Here is a 6,564-nt window from a genome sequence, read left to right on the forward strand (position 1 = left end):
ATATGTCATCTTCATGACACGAAATGGGTTATTTCTTAGGCTTTGAATATCTACTTCCGTAGTTCTCAAATGATAGTGCAAGTATCACTAAGCGCACCTGTAGACACTTCAAGGGGCACATCAGATTGTACAACACTTTCTTCCCTTTTACCTGCACTAACTGAATAACACATAGTTTTCCTAAAAATGTACAATTCCCTGGTGTTTTTTTTCCTCAATGGTAACACTTTCTTCTTTTCCTTTCCTTTCTTTTCTTTTCATTTATTTTCTTTTTTCCCTTTCCTTTCCTTTCCTTTCCTTTCCTTTCCTTTCCTTTCCTTTTCTTTCCTTTCCTCTCCTTTCCTTTCCTTTTCTTTCCTTTCCCTTTTTTGTCTTTGTTTTCTTTCCTTTCTTTTCCTTTCTTTTCCTCTCCTCTCCTCTCCTCTCCTCTCCTCTCCTCTCCTCTCCGCTCCTCTCTTCTCTTCTCTTCTCTTCTCCTCTCCTCTCCTCTCCTGTCCACTCCTCTCCTCTCCTCTCATTTCCTTTCCTTTCCTTTCATTCTTCTTCTTCTTTCTTTCTTTCTTTCTTTCTTTCTTTCTTTCTTTCTTTCTTTCTTTCTTTCTTTCCATATAATGCATCAAAGTATAGAAAATAAAATAACACAAAAATATGAGATAAATTGGAATCGTTTTATCATTAAGAAACTTATGTTTATAGTTTAGTTGACCCTCAAAGTAAGGAGAGGAGACATAAATGAATGTTGAAGTTGAAAGTAGAACAAAGAGTACTGTACAAGAATCCTCAGGATAAGAAAGTTCCAAAATGTTGTAAAGATTCTCCCCTGATTACATTTAGGTTACAAAAAGCAGATTCACTCGAAAGGTTGGGGAAAAAAAACTGTTAACAGCAACATTTTTAGCTGATAGTGACAATGATGTAAACTGTATAATTTAAAAAAAACAAAAACAAACACAAAAAAACAACAAAGAGAAATAGCAGTGAAAATAACTTACTTTCATCATACACAAACACCTTCGCAGGAGTCCAATATTAAAAACACCCTAACAGAAAAGACAAAATATTAACAAACTTATTGTTTATTGGGGCTAGACAGTTTTCCAGTATTCAATGTCAAAGATTCTGAATGAGTCTACATATTTTATTGGGGCCTTCATCAATGAAAATGGGTTCATCAAGTTTGCACAACAACAAAACCTAATGAATTGGGTTCTAAATTGGGAGTGACCTCTGCTGACCTAACATATACCATGTGTGCTGCCTCTCTCCCACACAGACACACATAAAGTTATATTTAAGAGACGTCAGGACTTATCAAGTGGATGGCATGTGCAGTGTGCTTACACTTCATCAACAGCATGACATCAGCGCAACGTCCGCCCGCTTTGATAATGACACCAAGAGAACAATACCTCTCTGGGTCGAATCTGCGTGAATCACACAAGATGGAGTGAAGAAAAAACCCAAAACAGTGACTTAATTTGCCTGTATGTGTCTTGTGTTTGCATTGGTTTCCGACATCCTTATAATTGCCAGGTGTTTTCCTCCAAGTCTGTTAACAACATTTCATCAAGCTGCATCATGTACAATCCTGCTGGTGTCGGTCCAGAACCATTTATGTCCAAATTTGGGAAAGTTTTTTCATTATTACAACAAGGATTTCACCAGTAATATGTTGGAGTGAACAGTAGGAAAATAAGCCAGTCATGTAGAAGTAAAAGAAAATGGATGAACACTGAGCAGAGACAGATATCTGTGCCAGACTGGAAACAAAGTCATCAAACCTGCACTTTATTAAACTCTGTTTGCCCAAGTGAGTTATTCCAATTTTTTTGGGTTTATCCCATCCAATTCGTTTACAATCATTTTAACACCAAGGGCCCATTGAGTTTGGAACCAAGCTGGGACCTTAAGACAAGGCAGGCAAGGTAGGCATTCAAACTACAAATGTTCAAGACAAATCAATACATAATTACAGGTTAAGAACACAGACAAGCGGTTAAAAACAATAAGGCATTTTGGCAAGTGATAAGTAAAATCATAAAGCTATATGACTCAAAGTATGACTCTAATTTTGTCAGAACCATAACAATAACTCAGACCACACCACATCATATGCATTTAATGAAATGGATATTTTGGCCTCCCTTTGCTTGTTTTTTCTGCCCGGCCTTACCAAGGCCTGTTAAAATGAAAAAATAAGTTACAGGCGGTCAGTGGACTCAAACACAAAGAAATAACATTTTACACAGCAGCAAATTGAATTTATATGCTAGTGATCAAAAGTTTGTGGTCGCTTAGAAATTTCCATTCATTGACAAAAGTAAAGTTTGTGGGTTATTTAAAAAAAAAAAAAAAAATTCATTAATTCCTAACCTTCTCAATGTCCCGACTTTATATTGTACTCATTTGACAAATGAAAAAATTGACTTTCCATGAAAAACACTATTGTCTGGGTTACCCCGAACTATTTAACGGTAGTGTGTATATGTATGTATATATGTATGTATGTATATATATATATATATATATATATATATATATATATATATATATATATATATATATATATATATATATATATATATATATATATATATATATATATATATATATAGGCAGCACGGGGCGCAGTGGTTAGCGCGTGTGCGGCACAGTTCTGAGGTCATGAGATCGAACCTCCTGTGTGGAGTTTGCATGTTCTCCCCGTGCTTGCGTGGGTTTCCTCCGGGCACTCTGGTTTCCTCTCACATTCCAAAGACATGCATTTCAGGTTAATTGGCCGGTCTAAATTGTCCCTGGATGTGAATGAGTGAATGAGTTGTCTGTCTCTGTGTGCCCTGCGAGTGGCTGGCAACCAGTTCAGGGTGTCCCCTGGGATGGGCTCCAGCACCCCCGCGACCCTACTGAGGATAAGCAGATAATGGATGGATGGATGAATATATATTCATTATCCGCAACTCTTATCGACAGTAGGACCGCAGAAAGCGGCTATTTTATTCGGGTCAGGGTGACACAACGCACTCTTCTGTTCAACAGCACGGCCCGACAGCTTTCACTGCCGCATCATATATATATATATATATATATATATATATATATATATATATATATATATATATATATATATATATATATAGGAATAGGAATCTTTATGTACATTTTTTTTTATCTATTATTATTATTTTCATGTGAATAGTACTTTAAATGAGGTAACATAGTTTACCTAAAAATAATTCTTGAAATAAAAGAATGAAATGAGCCAAATGATCTGCCAGTGTTACAAGGTAATTTTAAATTAAATTATTTGTTTTACTGTATTTTTTCCACACAACTTTGTAAAATAAATGTTTGCAATCCTTACACGCAGTATAATTGAGTGGATTTTTTTTAGCTTTTTTGATAAATTAAGTGTAATGAACAAGAGATGAAGAGACTTGTGGAACTTTTGATGCAAATACAAGCTGTTAGTAGACTTTAATACTCCATACGTGCTCGTTACTTATTGATCAGCTATTTTCCTTTCTTTTTGTAATACCCAATATGTTCCTTAATGGGGAAACAACTTCACTCATCTAGATCTTTCTTGCTAAGGCCAAAACAATTACATTATTAGTTAGTTTTATTGGAAAGCAACTTTTTTCAAGTTGTCTTAGTTGTATTTACTTTGCAGCAATTCTGCAGAAATAGGAAATGCTTTCAAAAATCAATTATTTCTTCCCAATCTTCCTCGATTTGTACAAAACAGATATTAAACTCTGATTAAAGAGTATTATGAAGATTTTGTTGGGTTTCAACAGAGAGAGGTTTTTACTCTGACGTTCACACAGTCTCAGTTAAAACCCAACACCGCCTTCACAGAAGTCAGAAAAATGAAGCAGCACAGAACAGGGCCAGACCTAATATATTGAGTGTCTTCACAGACTACATCAAGTCCATACAACACACATGGTACGCATCAACAAAAATTCAAAATGATCCATATTCTCAGTAGAATCAAAGAAATACATAATTGCTGGCTTTTGGCCCTTTTCTTTGGAGATCAATGAGATCATTTGAACAAAACCATGTGTCAAAATTGGAGTGTTGACTGAAAGCAGGTGGATCCAACAGTGGAAAAAAGACCCGTATGCAAGAGCAACAGTTAAAAGTAAAAACTTTTTTTAATATAATCTGAACATTGGGCCCAAAAACATTTAACAATACATTTAAAAGCAATTTATAAACTACAGTACACGATGAGGTATTTTCCGATGGGTGACAAAAAGATGATTCCGCAGGATTGACGCCTACCAGATGGGAGGTCAAAATAGTGGTGGCATAACTGTCCTTTCAAATGTTGCTGCGGTATTGCAAGCTGGCAATATCCTCCAGACTGGGCAGAGAGCAGCCAATTATTTACTGGGCTGTGTTAACTCTCTGTAGTGTAACTTAATGTAATGTAGAGAGACCGGCATATCTCACATGGAGCCAACTCGTGACAACACCAGCTGCGCATGTTAATGAAGGTGACAATTGGGCTGGGCAATTTGAAAATTTGCCTAATCGTAAAATCAAGAGTAGGCATTAAGAATCTATTATTTGAATTAGCATTACTCAAATTTATGCTTATTATCACGCAAGAGTTACTAACTAGTTGTTTGTGGAACTTAATCAAGTTCGTTCCTTTTTGGCATGAGCTATAACTGTTAAATTTGCATACAACTGCGTTAAATCAGTTATTCCTGTCTGAACTTTTTGGTGAACAAAAGTTTGCTTTATTTTAAATTACCTAAAACCAGGTCTTGAAGGCGGAAGGATGCATGACTGATTGGCCGGTCTGCCTCTCAGTTCAAAAGTTTTGGGTTCAAATCCTGCGACTGGTCTTCCTTTGTTTACATAATCTCTTCGTGCTTGCATGGGTTTTACCAAGGTCCTCTGGTTTCCTCCCACATATTACAATTCCTCTAAATTGCAAGTCAAAATTGAACTCAAGTATGATTGTGTGTGTCAGAAAAAAATTGACCGTCTCTATGTGTCTTACAACCAGCTGGCAACTACTTTAGGGTGTCCCCTACCCACTGTCTGGTTTCTGCTGGGATAGGCTTTAACACACTTGCAACTCTTGTGGAGAAAAGCAGTTGGAAAATGAATAAACCCACATCATTTTAGAGTGCAAGCAATCACATAGATCTCAATGTGTAGTAAACAAGGCCCCAAACCTTTGAACAGTATTGTATATATTCAATTCATTCAGTGACCAGCTCGGTGGCCTGGGGGGTAGGACGCCCTGAGACTGGGAGGTTGCTGGTTCAAGCCTCGGCCGAGTCATACCTAAGACTAACAGCATTGGTACTCCTGCTTGATGCTCGGCATTAAAGGTTGTAATTGGGGGGTTTGGTCACCTAATGACTCCCAACACATCAGTTGGGTTGAGCGAGGGGGCTGGGAATCCCCTCCTCTGTATCAATCTCCCAGAAAGAGTCAGAAATGACTCTAGCCACCTCCCACTAGGGGGATATGGCTCCGGTATGTTCATTTTGAATAAAAGCATCACTAGATAGGAATTGTCTATTGTATAAAAAAAGTCCATCCACTCAGAAAAAAAACGGATGACTTGACTTGTTAATACTATCACTAATGTATTGTCTGAGGCTGAGTTGAGCACCAAATCAGAATCTTGGTTTCACTATCAACCTTTTTCTTGAGAGAAGAGAATTGCATGCTTCACTCTACAGACACTTAGCACAGTAATATGTTACATATTGCTCCTTTTGAAAAAAATCATCAATAGATAGGTATTCCATTATTGTGAAAAGAAGTCCATGCAACGAGAAAAAAAGAGCTTGACTTGCTGTTGGCTTGCTAGTGCTAGCACTAATTTATTGTTTGAGGTAGGGTTGTGCACCAAATCAGAATCGTGGTTTCCCTTTGTCAGGAGGCAAGATAAGTGTGTGGCTTAGTCTGCATCTGCTGATGCTCAGTACCTACATTTGTTTCACATACTGATTGGGTTAGTAATATTCAAGACATAATTTAAAAATTCAACAGTCCTGAAAAAGAAAATCCCAAAATTGTTAACTTAAATGTGAAGAACTTTAACACGGTACAGATATAACCATATAATATATTTTGATTTTTTTCCATTATGACAGGTGAGACTATGCTTCACCTGCCAAAAAATGCATGTCAACGATATAAATAATATATGTCAAGTATTAAAAAAAGAAAGTTAAGGTTCAGAGACATATCCTTGAGCAGACATCATTTGAATTGGTGATCCTAGAGCTCTGCTATAGCCCTCAAGTAAGTTTCTCACTCCTCTTGTGGATCTCGTTGGGCGCATAAGAACCTGACGAAGTGTATCATAGAGTTATGTACTATACAGTGACCTCACTCTCTAAATTTACATTGTAGCAAGCTTTGCTACATAAGCATAGGAAACTTTGGCTCACGCTCTCACGTCGAGGCCACCTTGACGTCAGCAGTTAGTGGTTCGTTGGAACAACTTAAGAAGTTATATGTCTGCTGTCGCCGGACTTTCCGAGCATCATGACATGCTTCAGCTGTCATCAACGGTCAGTGGGG

The sequence above is a fragment of the Urocampus carinirostris genome, chromosome 15 (genome assembly GCF_059441175.1).
Source record: "Urocampus carinirostris isolate Australia breed hairy pipefish chromosome 15, RoL_Ucar_1.0, whole genome shotgun sequence".
In the NCBI taxonomy this organism is placed as follows: Eukaryota; Metazoa; Chordata; class Actinopteri; order Syngnathiformes; family Syngnathidae; genus Urocampus; species Urocampus carinirostris.